At 36.9% G+C, this 12,575-nt stretch overlaps 2 pseudogenes; one reads left to right on the forward strand and one right to left on the reverse strand.

Moving 5' to 3' along the window:
* Window positions 1-1,260: 1,260 nt before the first annotated feature.
* Window positions 1,261-6,429, reverse strand: LOC102725564 (FACT complex subunit SSRP1-like; annotated as a pseudogene).
* A 3,253-nt stretch (window positions 6,430-9,682) lies between these two features.
* Window positions 9,683-10,080, forward strand: LOC102747138 (large ribosomal subunit protein eL33 pseudogene; annotated as a pseudogene).
* Window positions 10,081-12,575: the final 2,495 nt, after the last annotated feature.

Raw genomic sequence — 12,575 nt, forward strand, 5'->3', positions numbered from 1 at the left:
ATTCCTCCTGGGACATCATTACCATTTTAATTTAAGTTAATATGCCTTTAATTTTATTAGTACTCCCATTGTCACGATCCCTTTTTTCAGTTTGCTTTTATTTCAGAAAAAAAAAATTAGTTCTTAGTTAAGAAACATATTTTATTTATTTTCTTTGTGATAGAAATTTAAAGCATTTATTAGAATTATTAGCTATTATGTGACCATTTAGCAATTTATGACTATTCCCGTTACAAAATTTAAACTTTGCTGTCTTAAATTTGTGAGTGGAAGAGTAGCTTCAGAAATGTAGGCATCTGTTCTCTGAATTCCAACACATGGACCTTAGTTGGCTTTAACAAAACTAGTTAATTACAATATTTTCGATTTTTGACTTGGGAAAAGAGGAACGAAAAGAAAGACTATTTATTTTTTGAGTCATGAGAGCATTCCCATATGTTATTTTGTTAGTCACCAGACCAGTTTGACTGTAGGCACTATAACCAGATTGCCAAGATGAAAATGTTAAGGCTCAGAAGATTTCAGTTTCTTGCCCAAAGTCAAGCTATTAAGTAGTGGAACCTGATGTTAAATCCCTAGATGTGTTGCCTCAAAGCTCACGAATCTGTTTTTGTCAAGGTCATCATTAATTAACCTTCATTTGCCATTATCTGCCTTTCTCTACCAACTGGTAGTATTTGGCAAACTTGTTCACCCCTTCCTTCTCCTTCTTCCCCAAAGTCACTTCCCTTTATTAAATGCTGATTTTTACAGACCAGAAATACAAAATAAAGTAGAAATAGCCCCCAGTTAGAAGCTACAGGACTGATATCACGTGACTCCTGCTGCAGCACCTTGAACATATTCTTAAGGTTGGGGAATTAGGAGGATTTTGAACCTGCATTAACCTGCCTCCCCCGCAATCTCTCCCCGAGTTATAAAAAGTCATCGATGTGAAGTGCAGATAAGACACCTCTCTTGCTGCCCCAGTGAAGGGCATATCATCAGAAGAACTTGTTTGGATGGCACATAATCCAAGGATGATATTTCACATGAGGAGAAACTGGTACCAAAACGTGGATGGGGAGACTAAGGTGTGATAGGACAAGAGCGAGGATGGAACATTTTCCTCTCTCTGTTTACAGGATCCTGTCAGGAAGTCCTCCTAGCTGTGGAAGTACTGGCTAGTTTCTCTTCTTTAGAGTCCTTATCCTGCTTTCTCTTCTTCCTCTTCTTTTTTTTTTTTTTTTTTTGCTCTTGTTCTTTCCTAAAAAGTTGTCATCACAGGACACAGGCTATTTCCTTGAAGCCCTCACTTAGCTGCCTTGGGAATGACTTGGATAATGAGCCCCTGGAAGGCATTGATTTCTTTCCCATCTTTTTCTTTGACTTGTCTCTCTTAGAAGATTCACCATGGACTCCTTTATATTCTTTCATGGCTTTTTCATATTCCTTCCTGGTACCCTCAGCCTTGCAATGTCATTCCTCTTTCTTCTCTCTGGACATTCCCTTCCAGGTCTTGTTTGCCTTCTTGGAAAGATCCATAATACTGATGCTAAGGTGCTCTGACATGGTCTTTTCTCAGCCAGCATTGAGCCATGGCATCTGTGCATAAATATGCCCCTTCAGGGCATAGAGGTCTTTGCCCTTCTCCATCTCCACAGGCTTCTTGCAACCCTTATGAACCTTGATCTTTTTGAGGTATTTCCTCTTCTTTTCATTCCAGTCACTGTCATCCTCATTACTGGAGGAACTGGCAGAGGCATTGCTGTCAGACATCTCTGCCATTTCTTCTTCCTCTTCACCTGAGTTGAATGCCTCATTGGTTCCTTCTCCTGAGTCATCTCTGTTGTTGATGGCATTCTCTAAGTAGGCATCCTTTATCAGCTCCAAGTGGGCATCACGCTCATCTTTGTCACAGTTAGAGACCTATATATTGTAGCTTTGATTTAGCCTCTCTTTTAATATTTCATTTTTGATGTTGAACATTTTGCATTAACAAAATCAGTTTCCCAGACATCTGCCTCTTGATGCTTCTGACGGTGTACTGAGTCCCCTGCTTGGTCTCAATATCAAAGTTAAAGGAGCAAGAGGTGAGGTCACAGGTCCAGTTGACAAAGGAGATCTTGTGAGAGCAGATGTGCATAGGTGGCTTGTAAGCCTGGATACAACCTCACTCCAGCAGATACATTAGTATCTTGATCTTGCCTTATAGGCAAGTAGTCTTGATCTTGCCTTATAGGAGCAGGTGATGCACCAGGCCCCTGAGTGCCTTTGGAAGTTGCCTGGAACTGTAAACTTGTGGTTCATTAGTGTTTTCATGACCCAATTAACAATCTCTTGGAGGGATGTTGGCACATTCTTGGTGATCTGTCTGTCAAAGTGCTTCTCCATCTCTTCCTCATTCATCATGGGAGTCAAGAAAATGTCCTTGAGGAGCCTGGGTGGCCAAGACTGTTAAGCATTGGACTCTTGATTTCAGCTCAGGTTATGATCTCAGGGTTGTGAGATCAAACCCCACATCAGGCTCTGCGCTCAGTGGGGAGTCTGTTTAAGGATTCTCTCTCTCCCTCTCTCTCTGCCTCTCCCCCCACTTGCACTCTCGAGGCCCTCTTTCTCTCTACAAATAAATTAATAAATCTTAAAAAAAAAAAGAAAGAAAACATCCTTGTTCTTGGAGAAAAGGAGGACCAGGAAGTGGCAATAGGTTTGGTCCTGCCTGTTGGACAGATTCAAGCTGATCACAAAGAACATCTGGTGCTGATCCTTGTAGGGCAGCAAAAAGAGATTAAGTATCTTGGTATAGGGTATCTTACAGTCAAAGGTCTTGCTATGCAGGTGCAGAAAGTTGAGGTAGATCCAAATGTTCTCAAAACCATAAGAAGTGACAGGCAGGACCAAACCTATTGCCACTTCCTGGTCCTCCTTTTCTCCAAGAACAAGGATGTTTTCTTTCTTTTTTTTTTAAGATTTATTAATTTATTTGTAGAGAGAAAGAGGGCCTCGAGAGTGCAAGTGGGGGGAGAGGCAGAGAGAGAGGGAGAGAGAGAATCCTTAAACAGACTCCCCACTGAGCGCAGAGCCTGATGTGGGGTTTGATCTCACAACCCTGAGATCATAACCTGAGCTGAAATCAAGAGTCCAATGCTTAACAGTCTTGGCCACCCAGCTTCTGGAAAATGCATCTCCAGGCCTCCAGGATTTTGGACATCTTAACAGGTACTGGGCAAAATCCTCAACCAGGTCCACATCATCCTCTAGAGTGACACATAGAAGTGCACCTCCATGAGAGAGACTTTGGAATCAACATTCTGGTGGAATTTGGTGTCACCTCATTCTTGCCTGTGGTGCCCTGGGACATGTTGCTGAGGGGTATTTAAAAAAGCAGCTGGTTACCAATGTCAAAGGAAAACAGCAGTCCACCAAACTTCACTGTCCCTCAGTTTTAGCCCTTCATATGTAGGACCTTCTCTATTAGCTCAAAGCAATAGTGAGTTTTAAAGGAATCAGAGTTTCTTAAATCTGGATTCTCATAAGCCATCATACTTGCAGACGTGGCTGTTCTTTGTGAGAAATTTAAGTCTATGATCCAGAACTACACTGTATTAGATGACTTCCATTAGCACTCCAGTCTGGATGTTGTCCATTTTGCCTGTCTTGCTATTCTTAAAGATTGCACCCAGGTGGCTCAACCTCAGCCAATTATCATTCATGAGGCCTTTCACCTTCTGATAGATACCTTGAACTCCAGAGCTTCTGCTATGAGAATAAAGATTTGTTTTAATTGTTCCCCACTGTTTTCTCAATACAGCATAGAGCCCATTTTGCACTTAGTAAATATTTGTGTAATAAATGAAAGAATTAAGGAATGTAAGCCTTTCATAGTACAGCTTGGTATGGACCATGTATAGGTTTATGTCACAGCTGTGTCTGTATAAACATCAACAATACCTCACTAATGATAAATATTGTTTATATAAATGACACCAATGTTTACCCTATCACTCACATAAAAAAAACTAGGGGCTTCCTGTTTCTGGTTCCACACATAAAGAGCTTGGAAGTTGCCACTTAATCTTAATAACAAGTAGGATGGTGAACAGACAGAAAAATCAACAACTCTTCTAGGATCCAAAGGAGAAATGAGAACATAAGGGAAACCAAGGCCCTCAAGTTTGGAGAGACAGGTGACAATTCATAGTCTCAGCCTACTGGAGCAGAGACCTCATGTGTGGAAATTGTCATGTGAACCACGTATTATTGGAGTCCAACTGCCTTAGAGGAAGGAAAAACCAAACTCAATCACTCTAACCTTTCATGTGGATGAAGGGAAATCTCCAACCCACTGTAGATGTCCTTTACCACCAAAGGAGGGAGGAAAAAACTAAGAAACACTTGTGAACTTCATAGTCCAGAGGCATATAGGCTTATTAAAAGACTGAGACCTAATCATATGACTATAGAACACTTTCTCTTCCCCACATCTCACCACCACATTAGTAAAGATGTATTTGCAGCAGTTCCTTTTACCCAAGTACATAGTGTGTGACTATTAGGTAAAAAATTACATGGCATACTAAAAGGAACCCCTCCCCGCCGCAATATGAAAAGATGGAACAAGCGTCAGAACCAGACATGGCAGGGATGTTGGATTTATCATACCAGGAATTTAAAACAACAATGATTTGTATGCTGAGGGCTCTAATGGATGAAGTAGACAGCATACAAGAACAAATGGCAATTGTAATTAGAGAGATGGAAATCCTAAAAAGAACCAAAGAGAAATGCTAGAGATAAAAAAACAAAAACAAAAACAAAAAACAAAAAAAACCCTGCTGTAACAGAAATGAATAATGCTTTTAATAGGCTTATTAGTAGACTGGAAAAGACAGGAAAGAATCTCTCAGCTTGAGGATATGTCCATAGAAACCTCCCAAACTGAAAAGTAATGAGACAAAGACTGGAGGGAAGAGAACAGAATATCAAAGACTGAGGGACAACTATAAAAGGTGTGACATATGTGTAATGCGGATTCCAAAAGGAGAAGAAAAATAGAAAAGAACAAATAAATATTTGAAACAGTAATGATTGAGAATTTCCCCAAGTTAATGTCGGACAGCAAACCATAGATCCAGAAATTCAGAGAGCATCACACAGGATAGATGCCAAAAAAAACCCTACACCAGACATATAGTTTTTTAAACTATAGAAAATTAAAGATAAAGAAAAAAATTCTGGAAGAAGGCAAAGACACACCCTACCTAGAGAAGAACAAAGATGAGAATTATATCTGCCTTCTTAAAAACCATTCAAGTGAGAAGAGAGTGGAGTGAAATATTTAGTGTCAAGAGAAAAAAACCACCAACTAGAATTTTGTAGCCTGAAAAATTATTCTTCAAAAGGAAGGGAGAACTAAAGCCTTTCTCACACAAACAAAAATTGAGGGAATTTGTTGCCAGTAGAGTTGCATTGCAAGAAATGTTAAAAGAAGTTCTTTACAGAGGAGGGAAATAATATAGGTCAGAAACTCAGATCTACATAAAGAAGGGAAGAGTGCTGAAGAAGAAATAGTAAAGATAAAGTTTAAAACTTTTAATTTTCTTATTCTTAATTGATATAACAGATAACAGTTTGTTCAAAATAATAATAGTAACTGCATTTTTAAAAGTTTAATTGAGAAACAATCTGACAAACATCATTGTATATGTTTGAGGTACACAGCATGATGGTTTGATTTATATATATTGTGAAATGGTTAACACAATAGGTTTAGTTAATATCCATCATTTCATATATATACAATAAAAAGAAAAGAAATTCTCCTTGTGATGAGAACCCTTAGAATCTACTGTATTAACAACTCTTCTATATATCATACAGCTCTATTAGTCATTATGTTGTACATTACATCCCTAGTACTTATTTGTCTCATCACTGGAAGTTTGTATATTTCCACTACATTCCTCCAGATTCTCCACCTTCCACCCCCTGCTTCTGGTAACCACAAATCTGATGTCTTTTTTATGACTTTGGTGTTTTTTGCTTTGTTGTATTTTGTTTTGTTTTTAGATTCCATGTGTAAGTGAGATCATACAGTGTTTGTCTTTCCTTGACCTATTTCATTTAGCATAATGCCTTTAAGCCTATCCATGTTGTTGCAGATAGTAGGATTTTTCTCATTTTTTATGGCTGAATAATATCCCATTGTGTATATGTGTGTGTGTGTGTATATATATATATACACACAAAAGTTCTTTGTCCATTGATGGACACTTAAGTTAGTACCATGTCTTGTATATTGTAAATGATGCTGCTATGAACATGGGGGTTCAGACATCTTTTCAAATTTGTGTTTTGGTTTCCTTTACATCCCTAGAAGTGGAATTGCTGGATCATATGGTAGATCTATTTTTAATTTTTTGAGTATCCTCCATACTGTTTTTCCATCATGGCTGTGTCAATTTACAATCCCTACAACAAATGCAAAAGGGGTTTCCTTTTCTCCACAACCACACCAGCATTTGTTCTCTCTTGTCTTTTGGATGATGGCCATTCTAACAGGCAGGTGGTGATATCTCCTTGTGGTTTTAATTTGCATTTCCATAATGACTAGTGCTGATGAATATCTTTTCATGTACCTGTTGACTATTCACATATCTTCTTTGGAAAAATATCTATCCAGGTCCTTTGCTCTTTTTGAATTGGATTATTACTGTTGTTATTGTTATCAAATTTGCTATATATTTGTATGAGTTCTTTGTATTTTTTAGGTATTAACCCTTTATCAGATATATGATTTGTAAATATGTTTTTCCCATTCCATTTGTTGTCTTTTCACTCTGTTGTTGATGGTTTCTTTTGTTGTGCAGAAGCTTTTTAGTTTGATGTGGTCCCACTTGTTTACTTTGATTTTGGTGCTTGTGCTTTACGTGTGATTTCCAAAAAATTATTACCAAGATCCAGGTCAAGGAGATTTTTTTTCTTGGTTTCTTCTAGGAGTTTTATAGTTTCAGGTCTTACATTTAAGCCTTTAATAATCTAATTGAGCTAATTTTCGTAAGTGGTGTAAGATAGGGATCAACTTTCATCCTTTTACATGTGACTATCCAATTTTCCCAACACCATTTATTAAAGACACTGTTTTTCTCCATTGAATATTCTTGGCTCTTTTATCAAATGTTAGTTAAAGTGTAAATGCTTGGATTTGTTTCTGGGCTTTTGATTCTGTCCTATTCATCTATTTGTCTGTTTTTATGCCAGTACCATACTGTTTTAATTACTATAGTTTTATAGTATAGCTTGAAATCAGGAGGTGTGATGCCTCCTTCATTGTTCTCCTTCAGGACTTCTTTTGTTATTCAGGGTTTTCTGTGGTTCCACATAAATTTTAGGAGTATTTTTTTTTATTTCTGTAGGAAATGCCATTGGAGTCTTGATAGGGATTACATTGAATCTATAGACATTTTAGCAGTATTCAATATTACTTTTTCCAATGTATGAGCATGGGATATCTTTCCATTTATTTGTGTCTCCTTCAGTTTCTTTCATCAATATTTATTAAATATTTTTCTATGTCTATTGAGATGATCATATGATTCTTTTCTTTCAGAAACAATGTATTTGATTATATGTGCTTATGTATATGCCATATATATGTATATATATTTATATATATGCTTCCATATGCTATAATAGGGTGAATTAATGACAATAATGATTCAAGGTGTGGGAGAGAGGAATTAAAGATTATTTTGTTATTAAAAGGTGCTCACACTGTCCATGAAGTGGTATAGTATTATTAAAAAGTACACCTAGATTCATAATAAATATATATTGGAAACTCTAGAACAACCACCAAAAAAAGTTTTAAAAAATAGTATAACTGATATGCTAAGAAAGGAGAAAAAATGGAATTATGTAAAATGTTCAATTAAAAGGCAGAAAAAGAGTAGAAGACAAAAAGTAACAAAGAACAAAAACAACAAATAGAAAACAGTAATAAATATGATAAATATTAATCCAACTATATCAATAGTCACCTTAAATATCAATGGTTTAAATTGAACAATTAAGACAGAGACTGTCAGTGTGGATCAAAAAACAAGATCCAAATATATGTTGTGTACAAGAAGCCCACATATAAAGACACAAAGACTAAAAGTAAGTGAATAAAGAAATATATACTATGGTTACTCTAATTTTTAAAAAAGCAGTAGCTCTATTAATTGCACACAAAGAAAAATTTCAAAGCAGGGAAAATTATTGGCAATAAAGAAGGGCATTACAAAATGATAAGGGGATCTATTCTCCAAGAGGACATAATGACTTTTAACATGTATGTGCCTACTGTTGGAGCATCAGACTATATGAGGAAGAACTGCAAGGAGAAATAGATGAGTCCACATCAGAGTTGAAGACTTTAATACCCCTCTATCAGAAATGGGCAGATACAGTAGGAAGAAAATCTATAAGGACAGAGTTGAGCTCAACAAAACCATCAATCAACTGGCTATAGTGGACATCTACAGACTACTTCATCAAACAACATAACAGACATTCCTCTTAAGCTCACATGAAGCATTCAACCAAGACAAACCACATTCTGGAAGATAAATACACTTTAGCAAATCTGAAAAAAAAATTGGAATCATACAATGTCTGCTCTCAGACCACAATGGAATTAAGTTAGTAGTCAGTAACAGAGAGGTAAGTGGAAAATCTCAAAATACATGGAGATTAAACAGCACACTTCCAGATAAATCAAGAATCAAAGAAGAAATCTCAAGAGAGATTTAAAAATATTTTGCACTAAATAAAAATGGAAACACAGCAAAGTTTGTGAGATGTAACAAAAACAGTCCATAGAGGGAAATTTATAACATTAAATGAATATATTAGAAAAGAAGAAAGATCTAAAATCAGTAACCTAAGTCTCCACCTTAGGAAATTAAAAAAAAACAATAATAATAAGAAGAGCAAATTAATCCAGAGTAAGCAGAAGAATAGAAACAATAAACAGAAACTGAAAATAGGAAATCAATCAACAAAACCAAACACTTGTTCTTTGAAAAGATACATAAAATTGATAAACCTTTAGCAGGGCTAAGAAAAGAAAGGCAATATAAACTACTAATGTGAGAAATAGAAGGAGGGACATCTCCACAGATCCCTTGGACATTAAATGGATAATCAAGGAATAGTATGAATTAACTCTATGCCCATAAACTGATAATCTAGATGAAATGGGCCAATTCCTTGAGACACATACAATGCCGAAATTCACACAAGAAAAAACAGAAAAACTGAATAGGCCTATATTTATTAAGGAATTTGAGTGGATAACGAATAACCTCCCCAAACAGAAAGCTAGGGGCCTGATGGATTCACTTTTGAATTCTACCTAACATTTAAGGAAGAAAATATACCAGTTATTTACAATCTCTTTCAGAGAACAAAAAAAGAGAGAATACTTCCTAACTCATCCTGTGATGCTAGCATCACTCTACTACCAAAAGCAGACAAAGACATTATGAAAAAAGAAAATTACAGATTAACTTCTCTTTGAGCATGGATGTAAAAATCCTCAACAAAATATTAGCAAATAGAATCCAACAATGTATTAAAAAAGAATTATACACCATAACCAAGTGAGATTTATCCCAGGTATACATAACTTTTTCCTCCATCTTGGAGTCTGTGGAGGCCTCCTGGGAACAGGACTCCTATAACGCCAAATAATGTCCGGAAGGCTGTGGTCCAAGGCCATTTTTGCTGGCTATAAGTGGGGTCTCTGGAACCAGAGGGAGCACACAACTCTTCTTAAAATCGAAGGTGTTTATGCTCGAGATGAAACGGAATTCTATCTAGGCAAGAGATGTGCTTATGTGTACAAAGCAAAGAACAACACAGTGACTCCTGGTGGCAAACCAAACAACCAGAGTCATCTGGGGAAAAGTAACTCATGCTCATGGAAACAGTGGCATGGTTCGTGCCAAATTCTGAAGCAACCTTCCTGCTAAAGCCATTGGCCACAGAATCCGTGTGATGCTGTACCCCTCAAGGATTTAAATTTAATGAAAAGTAAATAAAGGTGTAGATTTGTTCTCTTGAAAAAAAAAAAACAAAAAACATTCAAGCATAATTAATGTAATCCATCGCATTAACAGGCCAAAAAAGAAAGATCACATGATCATATCAATAGGTGCAGAAAAAGCATTTGACAAAATCCAACACCCGTTCTTGACAAATACTCTTAATAAACTAGGAATACATGAGAATTTCCTCAACTTGATAAGGAATAGCTACAACACCCTCCCCCCCGCAAAACAAACGAACAAAAAACCCTTTAGCTAACATACTTAATGATGAGAAACTTGAAATTTTCCCACTAATATCAAGAACAAGGCAAGGATATCTCCTCTCACTCCTTCTTTTCAACTATCATATTGGAAGTTCTAGCTAATGTAATAAAACAAGAAAGGAAAATAAAAGGTATACGGATTGGGAAGACATAAATAAAAGTACCTTTGCAGATGACATAATCATCTACACTGGATATCTGGCTTTCCCAGGTTCAAGTCCAATCATGTTCTCCTTTCATTGCTCCCTATTATTTTTTCTTTCTTCTCTTTCTTTTTTTTAATTGAAATATAATTAACATATAGTGTTATATTAGTTTCAGATATACAATATGATAATTCAACAATTCTATACATTACTCAGTGCTCCTCAGGATAAGTGTGCTCTTAATCTCCTTTATCTATTTCACTCATCCTCCTACCCACCTCCTCTTTGACAACTGCCAGTTTGTTCTCTGTATTTAAGAGTCTGGGTTTTGGGGCGCCTGGGTGGCTCCGTCATTTGGGCGTCTGCCTTCGGCTCGGGTCATGGTCCCAGGCTTCTGGAATAGGGCCCCGCGTCGGGCTTCCTGCTCGACAGGAGGCCTGCTTCTCCCTCTCCCACTCGCCCTGCTTATGTTCTCTATCTCACTGTGTCTCTCTGTCAAATAAATGAATAAACTCTTTAAAAAAAAAAGTCTGTTTTTTTTGTTTGTTTGTCTCCTTTTCGGTTTATTCATTTGTTTTTTTCTGAAATTCCACATATGAGTGACATCATGCGGTATTTTTGTTTCTCTGGAGAGGATGTGGAGAAAAAGGAACACTTGTGCACTGTTGGTGGGAATGCAAATCAGTGCAGCCACCATGGAAAACAATATGAAGTTTTCTCAAAAACTTGAAAATAGAATTACTATATGATCCAATAATTCCACCACTGGGTATTTATCCAAAGAAAATGAAAACTCTGATTTGAAAAGATATATGCACCCCTATGTTTATTATAGCATTATTTATAATAGCCAAGATATTGGAAGCAACCCAAGTGTCCGTTTGTTGTTCCTTATTATCTTCACATGAAGATATAACAGACTCTTTAAGATTTTGTCCAGTATCTTTTCTAGTGTTATTTTTCCCATCACATATTCTAGCACCCCATACTTCACCTGGTACAAACTTCTTTCAGAATCCCAAACATGCAGTGGTATATCTCACCTTCAAGCATGCTTTATCTTGTGCCTCAGGATACTCTTACTTTGGTTCTTCACTTGGATACCACCTATTTATCCCTCAAAACTTAACTCAGACATGTCTTTGAAGGTCAGCCTTGATCAGGAGATCCTCATAGGTGTTCCCCTAACCACCACTGGACTCTGTCTACTTAGTCCTCACCCCTCAGGTCTGAACACTATAGACTTTTTTAAACACTCCTGTCTCTATTCAATCTCTTATCCAACATCTTCCTGCCATTTTTTTTCCCAGTAAAGCTCTTCTTTCCCACTGCCATTAATTCAGATTATATTCGTTTACTTCATAGGTTATTTACCTCTGACTGTTCTTGCTCTGAGAGTTGAAATCCTTCAGCACTTTTTGTGTGTACCTCAAATTTTATCATAAACAAATGTATAACATGGATTCTAACTCCAACTGAATCATTAATCTCTTGGGAGAAGAGGATGCATTTTAGATGTCTGTATCTTTCTATAGGAGAGAATTCTGAATTAAGAACCTAGTAGGTGCTTAGCAACTATTTAGTGATTGATTTCATGCTATTTGTTTGGAACTCCTTATTGGCATTTTCATGGAACTATTTTTTTTTTAAAGATTTTATTTATTTATTTATTTGAGAGAAAGAGAGAGAGACGGAGAAACAGCATGAGAGGGGAGAGGGTCAGAGGGAGAAGCAGGCTCCCCGCTGAGCCGGGAGCCCGATGTGGGACTCGATCCCAGGACTCCGGGACATGACCTGAGCCGAAGGCAGTTGCTTAACCAACTGAGCCACCCAGGCGCCCTTTATGGAACTATTCTTAGATACAAATACTATTGGAGGCTCACACATTAAGGTATTCAATCTTATTTGAGCAGAACATTGTGGATTTCTACATTTTGGTTTAAGATAAGGTATAGTGTTGATTTCCATGGATCTGTATGTATGTTTGATTAGAATCTTAGTATGTTAAGAGCTTAAGATGTAAGGCTGCAGAACCAAAAGGTTAAGCACTTGAGCACTAATTAACCTAGTTTGGAATGATCCTTGGGTCT

This window comes from Leptonychotes weddellii, chromosome 2, assembly GCF_054177405.1.
Source record: "Leptonychotes weddellii isolate Sample4059 chromosome 2, ASM5417740v2, whole genome shotgun sequence".
In the NCBI taxonomy this organism is placed as follows: domain Eukaryota; kingdom Metazoa; phylum Chordata; class Mammalia; order Carnivora; family Phocidae; genus Leptonychotes; species Leptonychotes weddellii.